This window comes from Pan troglodytes, chromosome 2 (assembly GCF_028858775.2).
Source record: "Pan troglodytes isolate AG18354 chromosome 2, NHGRI_mPanTro3-v2.0_pri, whole genome shotgun sequence".
Taxonomy (NCBI): Eukaryota; Metazoa; Chordata; class Mammalia; order Primates; family Hominidae; genus Pan; species Pan troglodytes.
Window position 1 is genome coordinate 187,909,913 of NC_086015.1, and position 23,328 is coordinate 187,933,240.

The 23,328-nt window shown below is 45.8% G+C and overlaps 1 long non-coding RNA gene across 1 annotated transcript in view; it reads left to right on the top strand.

The window, feature by feature from the left end:
• The window catches only part of LOC134809626 (uncharacterized), a 30,042-nt gene extending 8,049 nt beyond the window's left edge, over positions 1-21,993 (top strand). The window contains exons 3-6 of the long non-coding RNA XR_010155885.1: positions 7,012-7,192; positions 17,214-17,433; positions 19,594-19,786; positions 19,877-21,993. This is a non-coding gene — a long non-coding RNA (uncharacterized LOC134809626). The remainder of the gene's footprint in view (positions 1-7,011; positions 7,193-17,213; positions 17,434-19,593; positions 19,787-19,876) is intronic.
• Positions 21,994-23,328: the final 1,335 nt, after the last annotated feature.

Here is a 23,328-nt window from a genome sequence, read left to right on the forward strand (position 1 = left end):
TTTGTGTACACTGCATGTGTACTGTGGCTTTGTACATGAACAACATATATTTCTTCACATACCTTGAAACTTTCACTCTAATTAATATTTTCCTATAAGGTAATTAATTGTGACTGAAGTTGCCTATGGATGCCATGTCACCTTTAATGCCTATTGTTATAGATTTAGTTTGTTTTCAGTTTTTCATTCTTAAATACAATGTGAGGAACTTATTTGTGGCAAAATTTTTCACACAGCAATATTATAAATATTTTCTCTTATACAAGTAATCATTTTATTGCTGAAAAATGTAAGTTAAGGCAAGAAAAAAATTAAACACCTGAAATGTTACCATTCAGAAATCATAGCTATATACCTTTCAGTGCCTACCCTCACAGATTTAATTGTGTGCATGTGTTTATATCTATACATAAATAGATACATTGAATAAAGTCTGTAAGTCTGGTATAAATATATTTTTATTAAAACAATACTATTTTCTAGCCTGCTTTTTCTTAATAGATAATGACCATCCTTGTCATTAAATAGTGTTCAATATTATCATTTTACTGTTTTCTAATAATACATTGTATAAGTGTCTAACACTCATCCTGTTGTTTATTTGAGTTTTTCCTGGACCGTTCTTCTTTTTCTTATTTTTTGCAGGAGTTCTTTAAATAGTAAAGATATGAAATTTTTTGTCATGTTGCAAATATCTTTCCTGGATTATTCATTTTTCCTTGGGACTTGTTTGAGATAAGTTTTTTCCTCTTTATTTTCATAATTATAAAAATAAAACATAATTTGTATTAACATTAGAAAATACAGATAAAAGGACAAATAATTAAAATGAAATAACCCTAAATCCCACCAACTAAAGATAACCACTATTAATATTTTAGACTGTATCTTTCTAGTCTTTCCTATTTCCCAATATAGATGAGTAGGACCATATAAGTATGATATATTTTTTAAAATTGGGATTATTCTACATATAATTGTGACCTACTTTATGCACTAAATTGATTTTGAAAATCTTTCTATGTCAACACAAATGAACCTGTACCATTATGTATTAATTTTATTTTAAAAATAGAAAATGCTTTTACACAGTTCAAAAATCAAAACAACATTAAAAAGCATACGTTCCCACACATCCCCATTCACTTGGTTCTCTGCCTTCCCTTCCCATAGGTCACTGCTTTTCCTAGTTACAAGCAAATGCAAATATATATTCCCTATCCTTTCTTACACAGAAGATAACACACTGTATACGCTATTGGGCACCTTACTTTTTTTGTTTTTGTTTTTTTGTAGAGACTATTACTTTTTTAGCAGTTTTAGTTTCACAGCAAAATTGAGAGCAAGATTCAGAGACTTCCCATATGTATCCTGGCTGCACACATGCATAGCCTCCTTCACTTATCAACATCCCCCACCAGTTGATACATTTGTTAAAAAGTATCAATTGTAACAGTAATAAATGTATAATAAATAATGATGTATCAATGTTAATACATTTGTTAAATGTATTCATTGTAACAAATGTATCAACTTTTGTAACAAATGTAATACATTTGTTAAATGTAGTAACAAATGTATAATAAATAATAATGTATCAGTTGTAATACGTTTGTTAAATGTATTGATTGTAAAAACTGTGTCAACTTTTGTAACAAATGTATTACATTTGTTAAATGTGTCAATTGTAACAAATGTATCAACTGGTGGGGGATTAATATACAATTAATACATTTGTTACAGTTGATAAACCTACATTGGCGTCATTATCACCAAAGACCATATTTTACATTAGGGTTCACTCTTGGTGTTTTTTATTCTGTGAGTTTGGACAAATGTATCATGACATATATCCACCACTATAGAATCATACAGAGTATTTTCACTGCCCTAAAAGATCTCCCGTTTCCACCTGTTCATCCCTCCCCTCTGGCACCTTCCTTAAAAAAACAAAACAAGGCCGGACACAGTGGCTCACGCCTGTAATCCCAGCACTTTGGGAGGCCGAGGCGGCCGGATCATGAGGTCAGGAGATTGAGACCATCCTGGATAACATGGTGAAACCCCGTCTTTACTAAAAATACAAAAAATTAGCTGGGCGTGGTGGCAGACACCTGTAGTCCCAGCTACTTGGGAGGCTGAGACAGGAGAATGGCATGAACCTGGGAGGTGGAGCTTGCAGTGAGCCAAGATTGGGTCACTGTACTCCAGCCTGGGAGACAGAGTGAGACTCTGTCTCAAAAAACAAAACAAAACAAAACAAAAACATATATAACCAAAAAAACTTAATGGCATATAGTGGAGACTTCTCGTATCAGTATATAGAGAGCTTCCTGGTATTTCATGGTATGGATGGATCATAATATCTAACCAACCCATATAATTGGACGTTTGAAATATTTCTGATAGTCTGCTATTATACTTAATTCTATAATATGTACATACGTCATTTCTGTCCATATGCAAATATATTTGCAGTAAAAATTCTGAGAGTAGGACTGATGAATCAAGGGGAAAATAGATAAGCAGTAACATCAATAGAAAATACCAAATTGCCCTTCATAAGGGTGTACCATGTTGCACTCCTACCAGCAAAGAATGAGGGTATCTGTTTCCCTACAACATTAGCGAGTGAGTATATTTTGGATATGTGCAAATCTGATAGGTGAAAAGTGGGTATATCATTGCAACTCCTATATAATTTGCTCTCCTGTTATTATAGATGAGGTTGAACATTCTTTCATATGCTTAAAAGCCATTTGTGTTTTTTTTCTGAAAATGGGTACCTTTTTATTGGGATATTGGTTTTGATTTATAGAAACAACTATGTATTAGAGTGATTAGCCTTTTGTGAAATGAGTTGTAATTTTTTTTTCAGTTAACCATTTATTTTTCTACTTTGCTCATGGGGTTTTTGCCATGCAGGAGTTTTAAGATTTTTATGTAGATGTATTTTTCAGTCTTTTATTTCATGACTTCTTGATTTTTGAATCAGTTAGAAAGGTCTTCACTGCTCCAAGATTATAAAAGAGTTCTATTATTATTCTGGCAATTTTATGGTTTTATTTTCCACATTTATATCTCTGGTCCAGCTGAAATTTATCCTGGCGTACTGTGAGAAATATTGATCCAGCTTCTATCTTTTTCCAGTTAGCCAAATACGATTTATTTAAAAATCTATCTTTGTCTCACTGATTTGATATTTTTCAAAGACCAAATTCTCATATTTCCTTGGGTCTGTTTCTGTGCTTTCTAGTCTGTTCCATCGGTCTGTCTATACAGCACCATTTTTTATAGCTATATTGTATTGCTTTTTATGTGTAGCATAATTTATTTGACTAATTTGTTTTTGTTAAACTTTCAGGTTGCTTCCGGTTTTTCAATATTCCAAACAGTGCATCAGTGAATAAAATCCTTGCACATATGCATTTGTGTGTATAGTGAATCAATCCTGTCCTTTCCATTTTTATACATGGAATTTCTGGGTCAAAGATATGTGCCTTCTTAGGCTTTTTTCATACATATTGCCAAAATGCCTTTATACCAGTTTACACCCCCTCCAACCGTGAGTGAGTGCAAATTCCCCCACCCGCGCCAACTCTTCAGTATGATAATTCTTTTTAATCATTGCCAATCTGATCAGCAAAAAAAGGTCTCTTATTGCTGTTTTAATTTTCTTTCCTTTGAATGTTAGTGAGGCTGAATATTGTTTCAATTTATGGTGGGTTTTGATGTACAGAAGTTTTTGATTTTTTTGTGGTCAAATCTATTAATCTTTTCCTCTATGGTTTCTACTTTTGTTGACATGTTTAGAAAGTCCTTCCCCATCCTAAGATTATAAAATATTCACTCATATTTTCTTCTAGTACCTTTATGATTTCATTTCCTTCTTTATCCATCTGGTATTCATTTTGACAAATGGCATGAGCTGGGAAATAACGTGTATTATTTATTTATTTATTTCCCGGATGGGTACTCAATTCTTTCATCACTGTTAAAAAGCACGTATTTGTGTGTGCGTGTGTGTGTGTGTGTGTGTGTGTAACTATTCCTAAAGTGAACATCTTGAACAGCTGGACACTGAAGGTAACGCAGCTCTAGACTTCGGGTCATCATTAGAAATATCAGCTTAACAGGCAGAAATATCAGCTTAACAGGCAGATGTGGCACTTTCTAACAGATGTGAGCTTTTGAATCAAACGGATTGACATTTGACATTCAAATCCAGCTTTGCAGCTCACTGCTGGTGCAACTTTGAGCAAACCAATGATCCTCCCTGTGTCTTGGTATCTTCACCTATAAAATGGGATAATAATACTTATAGGGCTGTAATGAGAATTAAATGAGCTAACGTTTGTAGCAACTGTCTACACACGCCTTTCACATCGTGGACAGTCAATATTTATCACTTGCCCTTCACACTGCAGCCATCATGCTCCCTCCTCCCCATCAAGTGAGCCCTCAGGCCTTGACTGTAAATAGGATATGCTGGAGTGGGGAGAGGTTGGATGCTGTGCTTGCTTTTTATAGGTTTTCTATCTTTACCCTGTGATCAGACTTCCATGTGTTCTGTCTTGCTGCTTTTAGTGTCTTTTCATTAGCAGCCTTTCTCTCCCCTTCTAAAAGTACTGCTTTTAATCTTATAACAGCTAGAAAACCAGACAACAGGATTGTTCGAAGTATATATAAATTAAGAGTAACTGGGATCTGAGTGAGAGCCTGAGGGCCTCTCCTATTGTATAACGTGGTGGTTCTCGTCTCTGGCTGTACATTAGAATCACCTGGGGAGCTTTGAAAACATATCCATGCCTGGGTCCTACTCCAGATCAATTAAATCAGAACCTCTGGTGGTGGGGCCCAGGCATGGGGGTGTTTAAAAACTCCGCGGGTGATTCTAAAGTGCACGCAGGGCTGAGAACCATTGCTCGCGCGCACAGGCTTTGTGAGATCCACATTTACTACTGAGAGGTTTTTCCCTCTGGTTCTCTCCCAAAGTGTGCCCCAAGTTGGGGTAGCAGCTCTGTGGAGCCAAAGGCCAGATGGTGGAGGTGTCAGCGATGTTTAGGCTGCTGCTGTGCTTGCTAAAGTGAGCGGCCCCAACACTCAGGTCTGTGTAAGAGCACGTTCCTCAGGGCTTTCGGAGATGATGTCATTTCTCTTTAAGATGGAGCTGTTTTAGTCCCCGTCCTGATGCAGCTTCCCCTGCCTCTAGGGGCTTCCTGGGACCATGCTGACTTTGACTCCTGAGGAGAGTGGAAGATAATGAGAAATAAATCTTGAGAAAACACCTTTAGTTTTTATTTCTATTTTGTTTATTTGCGTATTTGTTCTCTTTTTCTCTTGGCTCCTTCTCTGTCCTCAAAAACGTATGTAGGTGATATAGTTTGGCTGTGTCCCCACCCAAATCTCAACTTGAATTGTGGCTCCCATAATTCCCATGTGTTGTGGGAGGGACCCAGTGGGAGATAATTGAATCATGGGGGAGGTTTCCCCCATACGGGTCTCGTGGTAGTGAATCAGTCTCATGAGATCCAATGCTTTTATAAGGGGTTTCCTCTTCCATTTGGCTCTCATTCTCTCTTGCCTGCCACCACGTAAGATGTGCCTTTTACCTTCCGCCATGACTGTGAGGCCTCCCCAGCTATATGGAACTGTGAGTCTCTTTTTCTTTATACATTACCCAGTCTCAGGTATGTCTTTATTATCATGGTGAAAATGGACTAATACAGTAGGTGACATGTGTCCAGCCTGCTTGGTTCCCAACTTTGCTGGATCCATTCTATCTGCGGATGGAGCCACTATCTCTGAAAGGTACATTTACCCCCATCAACTATTGGTGGACCCACTTTGTCTCCTGGCAAATAGATACAAAATGTGCTCCCTGCAGCCTACAAATTGGGCACCAACATCACAGCTCCTTGCTACAAAGTCAGCCTTCATGCTATTCTCAAATTCTAATAACCTGCCAGGGGGCTTAGCCCATGGGCTTGAGACCCCTTCCTGGTGTCTTACCTGGTTCATCTAAAACTAGGGCCTCCCTGGCTCCACCAGATCCTGTGGAGGAAAAGTCGCCACCTTTTCTAATGAATTAAAGCCCATTCCTGCAAGCTTAGCAATAAAGGGAGAGTCTCTGTGTGGAGAGGGGTGACTAGAATTTCCCCTTGAGATTTCTCACCCATCATCCCCACCCTTCAACACACACAGGGTAGCTGAGACCAGGCTGGATTCCTCAGACCAGCCTTTACCACACGTTGGGGAGAACAACAGAAATAAACAGAGAGAGTAACATGAACCTATAAAATCTTGTTTACAAGATACGACTTGATTGTGACGGCTCAGGGCCTGCCCTCACCAGTGTGGGGGCTGCCTCTGCGTGGTCAGTGCCATGGCACCAGCCCTGGCCTCGGGGCAGAAGCTGGGACAGCTGTGCTTTTGAAAGTTCAGATGGACCCACTAAATAAAGAATGAAGCTGAGAAGGAGATGAGAGTTCCCCTTGTGTCTGGTGCCACCATCTGAATCCCAGAGTTCTGTTTGAGGATCTGTCTCTTCCTGGGATGATTAGAAATGATTGCTCCTTTTGGTGGTAAATAAACCTCAGATTCAAGTGAGGTTTTGTTGATCATTAAGGCTGCATCAAGAAGGAATGGGGTGGGCAAACACTAGCTTACTACCTCACCCCAGTGCCTTGACCAGTCTTGCTAGAAGTGCGGTTTCATATCCACAAAAGACAGTGGCTTTTCTTTAGATACATTCAGTTGAGAGGCGAAATGTTACAACCTTGTGAAATACTCTGTGATGTTCACAGTGGAGCAAGAGGTGAGCAAACTGAGGGTTATTTGCAAAGAATGCTGATGATATTCTTTTCAAAGAGCTCCCAATAATCGTCCAGGGAAGAAAAATAACAAGGGTGTATCAGTTTGGAGAGACTTTTTTTTTTTTTTTTTTTAACTTGGAAGCCTGTGCGACAGCTCTGTCTGTTTTGGTGCTGATTTCTTCTTCACTCTCTTCAGGAGCGATCTCATCCGCTGTCCACTGGGGAATGGCCTTGCCCTATGGCCCCTGCCAAACAAAAACGTAGCAGAACACAGCAAAACAGCAGAGTCGGAGTGTGAAGTGCTGATAGAGTTCCCTAACGCTGACTGTCTGCTCTGCATTTCTGGAGATTGTATGCCTGTCATCCTGCATTCCTCGGTAGGCTACCTATTGGATAACCCCATAAACTCTGGCCCACTAATCGTCAATGGGGATAGTGCTGCCCCCTAGAGGCACTTTAGAAACGTGTGGTGTTTGTTACATTGGTTGGGGGCACTACTGAGGTGGAGTCAGAGGGCAGCCAGACTCCCTGCCCTAGGCAAGGCAGTCTTGTACGATGAAGATTTCTCCCGCACGTCTCCTGACATTTGAATGCCCCACCAGATATTCATGTAGGTAGAAAACCTCTTCACACTGGTCTGAGCCTAGAACCTAATTCTAATTTGTATATAAACACAAAGTACTTTTGTACAATTTTGTTTATTTATTTATTTATTTATTTTTTGAGACGGAGACTCGCTGTCGCCCAGGCTGGAGTGCAGTGGCATGATCTCTGGTCACCTCAACCTCCACCTGCTGGGTTCAAGCCATTCTCCTGCCTCAGCTTCCCTAGTAGCTGGGATTACATATGCCTGCCACCACGCCCAGCTAATTTTTTTGTATTTTTGTTTCACCATGTTGGCCAGGCTAGCCTTGAACTCCTGACCTTAAGTGATCCGCCCAACTGGGCCTCCCAAAGTGCTGGGATTATAGGTGTGAGCCACCGCACCCGGCCCTTTGGTAAAATTTTAATATGCACTGAATTTTTAATGAATGCTACCATCATATAAATGGAAAGAACACTGTATTTTATCTTTCCCAGGAGTTGTTTACCATTTCAGAAAACCACAATACCAACAGTAATATGTTCATAGTATTTGAGTTGTCAAAACAACACACCTCTATTCATCTGCATTTATAGATGAGTAATGATTCTACATATCTGTATGACTGTATAATACTTATTTAGTCTTGTTTCAGAACACCAAATATAAAGAAGTACCCATAATGTTCCAGTAAATATTATTTTACCTCTCTTACATTCAAACTTATTTATTACAAATAGGTGCAATCCTTTGACTACATTATCTCTTCTAGTGTAGTTATGCCCAAGCATTTCTAGATCACAATGTGTATTCGTTTATTCTAAGTTATTTTCCTTTTTGTTCATTATCTTATAGTTAGGGTGGTATATTGATTTTCTAAAAAATATGTGCATAGGTGCGTTGTATCATCTATAAATTTCATTTCGGAATAGTCAAGGTGGACTTACAAAATATTTGATGTAAAAACGGGAGCACTGGGTCTGATAGGGTTTGGGACCCACTGCTCTAGGTGACCTCATGGAGAATATTTGATTTTATCTCATTTTCACAGCAAATTCATTTCACTAGGTCCTATTATGATCACCATTCTGCACTGGAGGAAGCCGAGTAACAGAGACATGAGGTAACTTGCCTAAGGCCACATATCTAGAAAAGCAGGGAGCTAGAGCTCTAGAGCCCTCTTGCTATACCAGTTCACTATTCCACCTTCCACCCACCATGTCTGCCCAATCTTCCATGATTTGTCCAGGTGCCGCAGGGCCTTTCTACCTGGAAGCCCACCCTCTGCCCCTGTTAGCCTTCTTTTTTTTTTTTTTTTTTTTTGATGGACTCTCACTCTGTTGCCTGGGCTGGAGTACAGTGGCGCAATCTCGGCTCACTGCAACTTCTGCCTTCCGGGTTCAAGTGATTCTCCTACCTCAGCCTCCTAAGTAGCTGGGATTACAGGCACGCGTCACCACACCCGGCTAATTTTTGTATTTTTAGTAGAGAAGGGGTTTCGCCATGTTGGCCAGCCTGGTCTTGAACTCCTGACCTTGGGTGATCCGCCCGCCTCGGCCTCCCGAAGTGCTGGGATTACAGGCGTGAGCCACCGCGCCCGGCCCCTGCTAGGCTTCTTGCAGGGTCCACTGGGGACACTGACTGGAAGGAAAAAAATGACTTTTCCCTTTTGGATAGAATTTTAACAGAATAAATAAAAGGGAAGAATTTTGCAAAGAGCAGATCCCCAATAAATTTTGCTGAAAGAAGGAATGAATGATTTGGTAACGTATCGGGGAGAGTACTGCTGGGTCCTTTGGAAGAGCCCCTGGGCTTTTAATAATTGATTTCAGCAAACTTATGTGAGTTTCCCTGGGGTTGATGCCGGGGTTCGCAGGGCTCTCAGATCAAGGACAAGGAGGAACACTTCCACTGTGTCCCCGCAGGCTGAGGGAGGCTGTTCACTCCTTTTCCTCAGGAAGCCCAGCTGTTGAAACCGATCAGCACATCTCCCTTGCCCTCTCCCCATGCACACGGACATGGTTTTCATGTCCTGGAGTTGGGGGTCTTTTTTATTGTATTATTTTTATTATTTTTTATTTTTTTATTTTTTCTGAGACAGTGTCTTGCTCTGTCACCCAGGTTGGAGTGCAGTGGTGTGATCTCGGCTCACTGCAAGCTCCTCCTCCCGGGTTCATGCCATTCTCCTGCCTCAGCCTCCCGAGTAGCTGGGACTACAGGTGTCCACGACCACAGGTGGCTAATTTTTTGTATTTTTAGTAGAGATGGGGTTTCACCATGTTAGCCAGGATGGTCTCGATCTCCTGACCTCATGATCCGCCCGCCTCGGCCTCCCAAAGTGCTGGGATTACAGGTGTGAGCCACCGCGCCTGGCGGGGGTCTTCTTCAAATAACAGCCTTTCCTCTGGCCCTTTGGTCTGTGATCTGACTGACCCCCTGTGTCCTGGTCTGAGGAACACCAGCTCCTACAACTGACAACCACAAAGGGATGCTGCACTTTTTCCCCGTGGGTCTCTGGCAGGGTCTCACTCTGAGCTACAACTTTTTCTTTCCTTCACTCAGCAAATGTTTTCTGAAGGCCTGCTTTGTGCCAGATTCTGAGGTGCAGGGATGAGCAACGACGCATTGTCCCCATCCCACACTGATCTCAGGTGCTTTCTTCCTCAACTAAACCATATACCCTTCCTGGAGGTGACTTGGGCCATCCCTCAGCGGAAGCCAGACTCCCCACTCTACCCCATTCCAAACCTTCCTCTCAGACCCACAAAAGATACTCAACTTCAGTCACCCTCTGCAGACTCAGATTTAGTACAAATGACTGGCTTTTGCAGTAGTGTGGGAAGAGCTGCAACAGGAGCATACAGAAGCTCTGGGAGACCACGGGGAAGGGCAGCTGAACCAGCCTGGGGTGAATAGGGAAGCCTTCCTGGAGGAGGGGATGCCTGAGTGTAGTCCCAAGGAATGGCTATGATTTGGCAAAGACAAAGGATGAGTGCATTGGTCAGGGTCCTAAAAGGGAACAGGCCCCCTTAAGTTAGGATGATTTGATGAGGGTTTATGCACAAAGAGGTTATTTGCAAAGGTTTAGGCAGAGTGTGGGAGAACAACACAAGATAGTACAGAAACTCAGGGCCAGCGGCAGCAGAGCTGTTTCCACCCCTAGGCCAGAAGACATGGGAGAGGGGCAGCCTGTACCCTGGAAAGAGGGAGAGTCGTGTCATTCAGGTCACCTTCCCTCTAGGGAATCAGCCAGCCTGATGCAACCTTACAAGGAGGGAATCAATTGCCTTGACCTCATTCTTTCCTGTCTTCCAAACTCTTGCTGGTGGTCCCCATTGGCCAAACCCAACCAGGAGCCAGAGGGCACTGGAGCTGATTGATGTGATCTATACAGGGCAGACTTTGGGGCACAGAGCAGGCTGGAGAGTGGATCTGGCGTGGTAAGCAGAAGATATCCAGCATGCTGGGTCAGGGAGGGCCTTTCTAAGAAGAGGAGAACAATCTGTGAAGGCCCCATTCTTACACAAGAATGTATAAGTTGGGGAAATGTTTTCTTTATGTCTGGAGTAGAGTGAGTAGGAATGGGGGCGTCCATCATGAAAGGCCTTGCATGTCTTTCTAACGAATGTGAAAATTTATCCCAAAGGCGATGGGAGCCACTGAAGGGCTTTTGGCAGGAGGTGACCTGATCAGATTTGTGTTCTGAAATGATCACTCTCGCCCTAGTGTGGACGTGGTCTGGAGGAACACTTCAGACTAGAGATGGTGAGGCCTGAACCAAGACAATGGCGATGGAGAAAGAGGTGGATTGATTTGAGAAATGTTTAGGAAGTAGTGTCAAAAGGCGATGAAGGATTGGATGTGAAGGATGAAGGAAAGGGAGATGTCAAGAGCAGTGTCTGGGTTTCCACTTGAAGCTCAGGCTCGGGAGGGAGCGTGAGGGAGCAGGTTGCCTGTCCAGCTGTTGCTTCCTCGGCTTTGCTTTCTGGATTTGGGAGAAAGCTTAGATTGGCCCTCATTAGCAGGACCTCAGGCTTTCAAGGGGGTCTTGGAGGGGCTTCCTAGCCATGCCACAGGTTGGCCTCCCTTGGTTGTCTCAAGAGCATGCCAAACTAGAGAGCAAGTGAAGTCACCTTTTGCTGCCACCCTGGGACCTACTGAGCCGGGACCTGCTCCTCTCCCACCCCCTGCCCCTTCCCATATGGACAGGGGATGTGTTTTCTTTTAACTTGCCTCATTGCAGGAGCAAATGAGGTCCAGCTGAGGGGAGGGAACCAGCCATGGCGACAGAGCATGGGCTGTGTGAGCTTGGGCGAGAGTGGGGGCCCTGTCACCCTCAGTTTCCTTCCACTGGCTTTTCAGACAGCTGTGGTCCCTGTAGGCTCAGATTTCATCCCTAGCAATTCTGAAGAACCTGCTATCCAGTAACAGGTCCCATTCCTTGGAGTTCTTTACCTAGAAACCTGGAAGAATTTTCTTTTGTTGCAGAGGAAAATGCTGAGGTTGTTCTTCCATGGTCTAAGAACTTGAGTTGTCATGGCAACGCATGAGGGTGGGGTGGGTGAGGTGGGGGCGTCTTAGCAGTGTTTCGTTTCAAATGCCAGATTAAAGGAAAAGCATCTTTGGAGTTCGCCTCATTAAGACATAGCTCAGTGCAGGCTTGTTGGATGGTTCTCCAGCTCATCATTTTACACATTACATTTTCCCTACATGTCCTTGCCTGATGGGCAGTCTTCTGGGACTTCTCCCTGAGAATTTTGGCTCCGAGACTTCTCCAAGAATTTCAGCTCATTTCTGGCAAGAGCGTTGGTGGGGGTGACTCTTTTGTTCCTGTCGAGGACCTTGTCTTGTAAGTCCTTTGCTTCCAATGGGACTGCCACTTTAAAAAGCCAAAGGTAACATGTTTATTGAGAGTTTGTTCTGGCTACAAAAAGAAAGATGGCGATTGAGCAGCCATTTCCTTTTCACACTACGCTTTTGGTCCAGGATCTTTCTCTCAGAGTTTGGCCAGGTCAAGCCCAAAGCTGGCTCTGGGGATCTAGGCCATCCTTCCGACTGCCCTTCTGGGACGCGTCTTAGAGAAAGTAAAGGTGGAAACGTTTAACCTAGACACTGGCTGCAAGTGCTTTCTTCCTCAACTGAACCTTATCCCCTTGCTTGAGCTGACCTGGGGGTCCTCCCTCTTGAGGAGCCACTCCCCACCCTGCTCCAGTCCAAACCTCTCCTATACCCGCAAAAGATACTCAACACATTAGAGTTGCCCAGTTATCAACTAAAATATTTCCCAAGTCCTCATTTATGCTTTCCAGTGGTCTCCTAGATTCTCCTTGTGATTCATGTTCTTATTAACCATAGCCCTCATGTGCTGAATACTTACTAAGAGGCCAGATTTCTATTTATCACCTGATTTAATAGTCACCAACAACCCCGTGAGGCAGGTACTAGCAGTCTCATCTTACAGAGGAGGGAACTGAAGGCCCCCCAAGCTAACTTGTCTAGAACCAAATAGCTAGTAAGAGGTAGAGCTGCAATGACGTGGGGTCTGTCTGGTGACACACAGTGCTCTCTCCACTAGGTGACATAGCCTGCCTGCATCCTCAGCTGCTTTCACCCCGTCTCACCTGATCACAGCACACATTTCCACCTGCATGAGCCCTGCCTCATTCCAGCCAGAATGTGGTCACTGAACCATCTCCCCAAAGTCCCCCTTTCATTCATTTTATTTTTATTTTATTTTTATTTTTATTTTTATTTTTTTGAGATGGAGTCTCACTCTGTCCCCCAGGCTGGAGTGCAGTGACTTGATCTTGGCTCACTGCAAACTCTGCCTCCTGGCTTCAAGTGATTCTCCTGCCTCAGCCTCCCCAGTAGCTGGGACTACAGGTGCATGCCACCATGCCTGGCTAACTTTTGTATTTTTAGTGGAGATGGGGTTTCACCATGTTGGTCCAGGCTAGTCTCAAACTCCTGACCTCAAGTGATCTGCCTGCCTTGGCTTCCCAAAGTGCTGGGATTACAGGCGTAAGCCACCGTGCCCAGCCCCAAAGCTCCCCTTTCATTGCTCCCGTGCTAGGCTCCCCTGCTGGGCTCAGTTTTGAGGGTACAGAGACCATGACAGTCTTGTTCACCCTGGTATCTATAGGGCTTGACCTGTAGAAAGTGCACAAGTAATTACTTACTTACAGAATCAATGGAAATTTCTTTCTTCCACCAGCGCCCCCCCAACCACATCCCCCTTATTCTTTCTCTTCTCCCTTCCCAGCTACAGCCACAAGCTGTCTCCACCATCAGATGTGGCTTACCTGGTTCCTGAGTCAATTCCATCCAGGTAGGAGGAATCCTATCAGAAAGTATGTGAGTGCGTTTGCAGAGTACATTCCTGTGGAGCCCCCTTATCTCTGGCTGCATCTGCTTCTGCAGGGAGAAAGTATCCCTGCTGTGAGAGGTCTGGGATCTGGAGTACAGAGGGTAAGCCCTGGGCCCCCACTTACCCCCGGGGTCCCATCCTCACTCACCTCCCTCCTGTATCATCCTAGTCCACAGAGTAGCTTTTCACTAAGCTCTTACTGGATTGGACTCTTCATATACATTATCTCATTTAACCATCACAACAACCCCAAAGGCAGACAGTAGTATCTCCATTTTATAGGAGAGGAAACTGAGGCTTGAAGGGATTACGTCACTTGCTAAGGACTCACAGGGATTTGAACAGGGGCTTCTCTGTGGTCGCAGCCTTTGTGATGTTTCCTTCTCACACGGGCTGGGCTTCTGCCGTGTTCTACCCATCTAACCTGGGAAGCCCTCCTGATTTCTGGGGACTTGACAATCTCAGGAGCTAATCATCATGGTTAGAATAGGTACAATTTTGCGAGCATCCATCTATACCAGAAGCTCCACAAATGGCCTAATTTAACCTTCATCCCTGTGAAGTAGGTGCTAGGATTCTCTCCACTTTGCAGATAAGGAAACCGAGAGGTTAAGTGTTACCGCCAGTGTTGTACAACTGCTAAAGGGGGGGAACAGGCTTCAAACCAGGCTTGTGTGAGACTGAAACCTGTGTGCTATACTACTCCTTCTAAGGGTGTCTGACAAGGGCTGGACTCTGATCGTCGTCTACTCCCCTTTGGGAACCCTGCTTCTAGCTGGGGTCCAGCCACCCAGAACCAGGTTGCAGCTGCCTTCCTGCTACTGACCTCCCACTGTCTCCACCCCACCTGCCTGACGGGCCAGCCTCCCAGCCCCACCTGAACGGAGCATACTTCTGTGCCCCTCTAGTGCTGTGCTTGGCCACGCGGCAGCCAAGTCAGTTTCTCTGGCCCAGCTTCCTCCGGTCCCCAACCCTGCCCTCCGGTGTCTGTGGCGGTCGCCATGTGCGTGGAGAGGTTTTCGTGTGATTCTTTCCACCACCATCCGCCAGCTGGATGGGCTGCTACCTGCTCTAATCCCTGCATAGCTCTCTAAGGTGGGCTAAGCGAGTGTCAGCACCTCTCCCTGGCTTCTTGGGCTTCATGTAGCTCCCTCACTTCTATCCACCAGTGACAGCCTCTTCCCTGTGGCCCTGGTACCCCCCTTCTGAGACCAGTCTCTATGGCTGAGCCTGGCTCAATGCCTCCTCAGCACTAGAGCTCATGCTTCCTGCGGCCCCCGGCTGCTTGCTGACCAGAATGCCTGCGTTCCACCCTGTTCTGCCATCTGATGCCTGCCTGAGTGTCTGCACTGACTCCTGTCTCTTGTCTTCCTCTGACCCCTGAGCAGCACAAGCCCCTAAGCCTCAGCATGTCCCCACAAGCCCCAAGCCCTGCCTCGTGACCCTTGCCTGGTCTCACCCCACTTGAGTGGACATTTTCCAGCCTTTTCCCTCAACATCTCTCAACTTGGACTCTGCTCCCCATAAAGCAGAATCAATGACTCACCTAATAATATGTGCTGGGAGTCCATGCGCAAGACATTGTATAGGGCACTGAGACCTCCCAGCTGTCCCCTGACTCTCAGGCCCGCCATCTCTCACTCTTTGTGGCTGGTTTTTGCTGTTTTCCTTGATTCCTATTAGGGCAGCAGAAGCCCCTCCATGCTGCCCACCTCACTAAAGGCCTTGTAGGTTTTGTTTTGTTTTTTGAGACAGAGTCTTGCTCTGTTGCCCCAGCTGGAGTGCAGTGGCACAATCTCGGCTTGCTGCAACCTCCACCTTCTGGGTTCAAGCAATTCTCCTGCCTCAGCCTCCCAAGTAGCTGGGATTACAGGGGAGCACCACCACACCCGGCTAATTTTTGTATTTTTAGTAGAGATGGGGTTTTGCCATGTTGGCCAGGCTGGTCTCGAACTCCTGACCTCAGGTGATACACCCACCTCAGCCTCCCAAAGTGCTGGGATTATAGGCCTGAGCCACCATGCCTGGTTGGCCTTGTAGGTTTTGAAGCCTACTTGGAGGTCTCTAAGTCAGGGCTTCCCAATGTTCTTTGCACATGAAGGAATGGATACTGTCTGTGTGACACACTGCAGGAACTGCTGGCAGCCTGAGAAGGGCCAGCTAGGGGGTCCAGACACCCCAGGCCAAGCCCCAAGGGCTAAACGGATGGGTCAGGTCTCTGCTCACCTGGAACCCATTCTGTTGAGAAGCTCTCCTCTAAGCCTTGACTATAAAAGTAGTAATAGCTTCTTTTTATTGAGTGATTAAAATGTGCGGGGTGGTGTGTGAGGCATTCTACATACATTGTCTCTGTAGTGACGGGAAGTCATCATCATCCCCATTTTATAGATGAGGACTGAGGCTCAGAGATTCAGCAACTGGCCCAAGGGCGTTACCTCTCTGAACTTCTAATGTGCTTAAAAAGCAATGTCAGTGTCAAGTGATTTACCCTACAACATTCTTTGTTTCCTCTATATATTGTGGTTTTTTTGTTTGTTTGGTTTTTTTTTTGTTTTGGAGTTGGAGTCTCACTCTGTCCCCCAGACTGGAGTGCAGTGGCGCAATCTTGGCTCACTGCAACCTCTGCCTCCCAGGTTCAAGCCATTATCTTGCCTCAGCCTCCCAAGTAGCTGGGATAACAGGTGCCTGCCATCACGCCAGGCTAATTTTTGTTTTTTTAGTAGAGACAGGGTTTCACCGTGTTGGCCAGGCTGGTTTCAAACTCCTGACCTTGTGATCCACCCCCTTTGGCCCCCCAAAGTGGTGGGATTACAGGCATGAGCCACTGTGCCCAGCCGCCTCTATATGTTCTCATCTTGCAACAAAACAGGGAGCTCTTCATGTCTAATGCATATTTTCATCCCTACTCTGCATCACACACTTAGGTGTTCCATGGTTATTCTCCAGGTCCTTCTGAGAAGCCCACACAGCTCCTTAGGCCCAGCCCTCACCACTTCTGTCCCAGAGGAGTAAAACCCAAATGCCTTCCATAAAGGAGGCCAGACCTTTTATGCAGGGAGGGTGTTTGGGAAGAGGAATGAGCTGCCAGCAGGCTGCCTGGTGACTGTGGCCTTATGGGAATCAGGATGTTTCCAAGTCAAAGGCTGCAGGAGTTCCTGTCTCTTTGCTCCTCCTCAGCCAGGGATCTGCAACATGCTCATTCCACGGTCATGGCCTCGGGGGATCTCTTCCACTTTGGGTATTGAGAAATCTCACATATCTCTATAAAGATGATCCTGTCTTTATGCCCAGCTCCTTATGGCAATTCTTGAGAGAGGGAGAGCGTCAGGGAATTGAGAATGGGGTGCTGTTGCCACACTCCTGCCTCCATTCTGTTGTGTATAATACGGAATGTTAGGGTCATGTGACACTAGAAATTGCCAAGCTGGTCCAATCTCTCCATTTATAGATGGTGAAGCCAAGGCCTGAAGACCTTTCCCGCAAGGTTGCAGAGGAAGAGGCAGAAGAAGGACCAGAACCCAGCTCCCCTGACTCCCTATCCAGTGCTCTTCTCATAGATTACATTGCTTCAGCATCCACCTGGCTATTGCTCCATCCAGGGGTTACAGGAGTCACTGACTGTTTTGGTTGCTTCTTGGTTGGAGGATGTTGTGCCTCACCGATGAGAGGTGGGTATTGGTGGGCAAGGCCACTAAACAGGTCAAAAATTCAATTGTCCCCACATGGCCTTATTGGCCCCTGCAACACTGGGCAAGTTGACAGACGGGTTGTTTGTGATTGCCAGTGCCACGCTCCCTGTATTCCCATTGTCTGGAAATGTGGCAGGAGGGCAGTTGCCTCTATTTTGAAGACTGCAGTTGCTATGGACCCATCAGAGGCACAGACATTCTAGCGAGTAGATCTCTGGGTCCGGCTGTTCCTCAGCCTGGCAGGACCGGTAGGGTTAACTGCGAACTGCTCTCCTCCCCATCTTTGCAATTTCTTCCAGAGAGAAGGAGCGAGCACTCTGCCATCTACATATTTTCAGCTGAGTTATATTTTGCATAAAGTAAACTTAGCAAACAGAGAACACAGTGAGAATATATTTGGCTTTGAAGCGTCAGTGCTCTGACAGGCATTTCCTATTAGCTATCTCAGAGCCGACCAGCCCGGCTGGGTTTTGCTTAAGTGGCATAATTCTCCTGCAGTGGAGACAGCTCATTCATTAGTCATTCCAAAAGCCAGATACAAAATATCCTTCTCTAAGCCAACTCCACCAACCAGCTCCCCAGCCCGGGTGGAACAATGAAACTATGAGGCTTACCAGCCCGGCAAAGGTCAGCCGGAGAGCTACCTGTCTGTGGGCTTTGGAAGATAGCTTTGGCTTCAGCCTTTCATTTCCCTCAGGAACAGGAAGGACGCGTCTTCCTCCTGTTGGCAGAGGCCTTAGGATCCTTACCGAGGGTGGGCTTCTTCCCATTTCACTACAGCGTCACTTGCAACAGCACCAAGCCCTGATTTAACACACTCTGTTTTGTTTGTGTTTTTTTAGCTGGAAGCAAAGGTACCAGTTCTTAGAGGAAGCATAGGAATGTGTCCCTTCCTGCTCGGGTCTCTCAACTGAACTCAACCCTTCCTTGATTGATTGACAAGCATGTTATCTCTCATAATCCCTGCCCGGTAAGGGCTGATGTTCCCATTTTACACATGAGGATATTGGAGCTCAGAGAAGTGAAATGATTGCTGAAGGTCACACAGCCTGGCTTCAAGCCTCTCGAGCTCCAAAAGGCATCTTCTGTTCTCTCCGTCAGGAAGCCTCTTTTGGGTGATTAACTGAGATTAAAAATGAAAATATACATGAAAGAAAGGTCCTTTTTTCAACCTGACAAGAACTAAGAATGCCTCTGTATTCCAGGCACCCAGACCAGGGTGGGCTGGAAAGCCAGCCAGGGAGAAAGCAGGAGAAAGCAAGCATGTTCTAACAGGAAGGTTAAAGCACCCTGGGATGCGAGTTGGGGTGGAGAGGTGAAGAGGGCAGTTCTCACAGGGGCAGAGCTTGGTTTGGGGTAGGCCAGGAGCTGGGACCAGAAGAGGGACAGGGAAGGGTTTATTGTGGGTCCACGGCCCAGCTCCACTGCATGGGCCATCTGACAGCGCCTGACCGAGCAGAATGCCAGGGTGTAAAGACCCCACTAATACCCAGTCAATGAGAGGAACACCAGAGGAGCGCCCAGAATGTTCTTGTGCAGAGGCAAAGAGCAGGAGTTTGTGACCACAGCTGGCAGTCCCTGTCATCCTCACTGAACGACCTCTTAGCATTCCAGGTGGACAAACATATTCACAGGTGCCCAGACAAATGAGGTCTGTGGGAGAGAGACAGGCTACATCAGAGGTAGAATATGTATTTACATAAACTAGGAATGAGAGTCTCAGAAGCCTTCCGAAGCAGATGTCTGCTTAAACCTCTTGAGCGGTGCCCTCCTTAGCCTGGAAGGAAGGCCTTGCTCAGGTAGTCTCAACCCGCCTCTGTGGTGTGATTTAACACCTTCCCCTTCATTCCACCACACTCTGTCTCAAACTATCTGTTGTTCTCAAATACACAGAACACTTTCACTCCACCAGCTCTTCCACATGTGATTTTCTTTGCATGTACTTCATCTTTCTCATCTGCAGCCCCACCTGGCAAACTCCTACTGAGCCTTCAAAACCCTGCCTAAATGCCACTGAATCTGGAAGCCTTCTTCATCTTCTCAGTACACATTTGTCTGTATTCCTGATCCTTTGTCTATAACTCTGGTAAATCATTGATCCTAGTGCACTGTCAAGAACTTGTCCTATTTTATCTGTAGATTCCCAGAGCCCAATCAAGATCCTCACATGTAGAAAGTAGTAGATCAATTAAATAAAGCAAGCACAGCCAGAATGGCTGGGAATTTGAGAACATGTGCCCCAGAATGATTGTACCTCAGACCTGGCAGAAAATGTGGAGTTGATCTAAGTAAACCTGATGTTTGAACGCCTCATCTGCATTCACAGCCTGAGGTAATATACATAAACCACCTAATCTAGTAACTGGCAGGTATTAGTCAGTGAATGGTGGCTGATATTTTTGTTTTTGTTGTCATTTCTTAGGGAATCAAAATAGACATAGAAGAATTCGCAGAAAGAGCAACAGATCTGCAGTTGGGGCTGTGGCTCTGCCTCTGAGACTCTCCCTTTATGACTTTGAACAAGTCATTTCACCCTCTTGAGGCCTCGATTTCCTCATCAATAGTTTGGGATACAACTAGGTGTCCTGTAATTGGTGCCTTTCAGCTCTAATCAAAACAAAAACAAGACCCAAGCAAACATCATCACTGACAGATCTGAGGGAATCCAGCTCAGATCTTCCTGGTGTCATCTCTGATCAGAAATCAGGGAACCAACCCTGACCTTAATGGCCCTTCTAGGGGTGTGCTCTTCCCCTGGGCAGAGCCAATCCCCAGGGAAGCAGAAACTCCTACTTGCCAAACTCCTGGCCAGTCACACCCGCTTTGCCATCCTGGAGAAGGAGGGACTGTTGTGGAGCTTGTGGCAAAATCCCTCTTCCTCCCCCAAACACAGCTATGATTAGCTGTGTCCTCACCACGAAACTGCAGGGGTGTGTGCGGGTGAGTCATAGCTGTTCAAATCACATTTATAGAGAGCTCGCATGGCAGGGGGCTTGGTGGCTGTCAGAGGCACCCCAGTTCCCTTTCTCTACCCCCAACAATTGCTGAGATTTTAGGACCCAGGCATTTGGGTTACAGAGTTTCAGAATCATCTGCTGATGCCACCAGCTTCTTATGCCAGGCCCCAGCCACCCAGAGCGGCTCCCCTGGAGGAGGAGGGGGCTTGGTCCCCATCCCATCCCACCTGGGAGAACTGTCCCAGGGTCAGCCCCAGGCCTGAATTGTCACTGTCTCTCACCACCCTCTCCCTGGGGCCTGCCATTCCCAGGACCACTCCGAAGGAATCAGGTACTCTCTCCAGGTGCGAACCCCACAACCTCCAGGAGCCCCAGCTCCTGCCACTCCATGCCCTAGGCTCACTCGTAGCTGTTGGCACAGGTGTCCCAGCCTCTCTGAGCTGTGCACTGTGGTCTCAAATGCCCCCTCCCACTCCCTTTCCTCCCAGCCATGGGGACCCTGACAGCTCCCATCGGGAGCTGAGAAAGAAGCAGAGGCTTCTTTGGTGGAGGAATCCCGGCAGGCCGGCAAGTCCCAACAGGCCGATGTTGGGCTGCTGCAGGCAGACAGTGAGTCACCTGGGTCCCCGCTGCTTACAGGACAGAGCCAGAATAATGACAATAATAATAGAGGTCCACGGTGCTGTTATTAACGCCCACCTTTCCTCCCAGGACCCTGTCTCCTTTATCCATCTTTATGCCCAGCCCTTGGGGCAGGGAGGGGCCAAGGGCCCAAGAGATTTTGTTGCCCTGTCTTAAATAGGGGGGAAACTGAGGCTAAAGTTGTTTCCCACTGAACTGCTAGTCCTGAGAAGAGGACTCTGCCTCCTAATGTACCTCATGCCAGGAAAGTTCTGCAGCCCCACAGTTAGTGGGCTCCTCACTGGCAAAGCTCTAGGCTCAGGGAGGAAAGAACCCACATTTCTGGATTTCTCACACTCTGTCCTCTAACCCTTACTTACAACAACAGCTCTAGGGACTAGTTATGATTATTATCCTCATTTGTTGGATGAGGAACTTGAAGTTCAGAGAGGCTAGGTAAATTCCCAAGGTCATGCAGCAAAGGAGAAGCAGACCCAAGATGTGAAGCCAGGTTGGTTTGACTGTGCTCTCTCACTCAGGGTCCTGTAATCCAGGATCTAGAGTTTCCAAGTGTGGCTTCCTAGGCCTTTTGGGCCTGTTCTTCCTCCATTGCCTTCCCCACCTGGGCTCCCTCTATCTCAAGATTAGGGTTCCTCCCAGGGCCCCCTGAAGGCCAGCTTTCATTTTCATCTTGAGCAGCCGTGGAAAAGTAAGGACTCAACCACTTTAATTTTGGGGTCTTAGTAATTATCTGACACCACCCACTCAACTCTACCCACTAGTTATTATAATAATAACAATAATCATTTAGAGAAGCGATGGCAATGATCACAGCGTTTACAGAATCCGGGACTGGGCGGAGATAGATATAGCCTCACACTTCCTTTTTCTATCAGTGTGGTGCTAGTTTTGGGAGTAAGGACTGTTGGAGTCTAGTCAGTTCTGGCAAGGATGCCAAAAATCACATGACTGAATGCGCCCCTAAATGCCTGTGTGCCTTCATTTCCCCCTCTGTCAAATGTGGGAAAAAGCCTTGCAAGACGATGTGCTTTCAGCTTCCTGAAATAAAGTCATGATAAGCAACCTTTTCTTTTTCGCCACCCTATAGTCACTATTTACAATGACCCAGGAGTCTGATGCCTAAATGATACATTATCTTCATGCTCCAGTCTCCCACTGTCTGACTGCCCGGCTCTTCTTTGACAAGACATCTCACCGATTGCGGCCCTTGGTCTTAGGAAGGGTGATGGGCTGGGCTGGAGGCCTGGGCTGAGCTCTTGGGTGCAGGGGGAGCCTCAGCTTTTCCAGCCCTCATCCTCAACGGCTGTCTCTGCCAAGGCCCTGGAGCTACAGAAAGCAAGACCAGTGCCTGAGTGCAATAAATGCTTTTATTAGCCCTTTTATTAATGACGGTTGGTATTTGTTGAGAAGCTGGGACAATAGTTATTCCAGTAAGAGGATATTAAGCTCCCTCGAACAGGCCCTGTACATCTAACAGGCTCTGGCCCCCAGCCTCCCCTGACGCAGGTTTGTTACACTGCAGCACACCCCTGGCCTCCTAGCAACTCCAAGAAGGGAGAGGAGGGATGGGGGAGGTAGGGATAATCTGGTGTCATTAAACACACAGGCCTTTGTGGAGGTTACCGTACACCAACAGCAGGAAGCTTTTTCTTCCTTCTGAGAGCATAGGGAGCCTATGTGATTTTGTTTTTTTTTTTGTTTTCGTTTTTTTGTTTTTTGCTACCCCTGTGCTCCTGGCTATTTTACCTCCAGAGCTGCTGGTGATAAGTTGGTAAAGGAGGACCTCCTTAAACCATTTGTTAAACCATTTGAGACTGTTCCTAGTACTTGTTTTCAGCTATTTTACATGATTTTTAATGTAATAAACACATTTATAATACTATGTGGTGGCAATGTGCTGAGTGCTTTTCAAATACTAATTTATTTAATACTCATAATGTCTCAATGAAGTAGGCACTATACTTATCCTTATTTTATAAATGAGGAAATGAGGCCCAGAGAGGTTAAGTGACTTGCCCAAGGTCACACAGCTGATAAGTAACAGAGTTAAGGTGTAAACCCACGCAGTTGTCTCTAGAGTCTATGCTTTTTATCCGAAATTTCAAAACTGAGTCTAGAAAGAACTGGGAAATATTGCCTAAATTCACAAGCTTTATTGCTTTACCAAAAGGAATTAGATATTCTCATGTAGGGGATGGTATAATAAATTATAATAGAGTTCCCCCAGAATCAGAGCATCTCTGAGATGAAAGCGTCCTTGAAGGTCATCAGATCT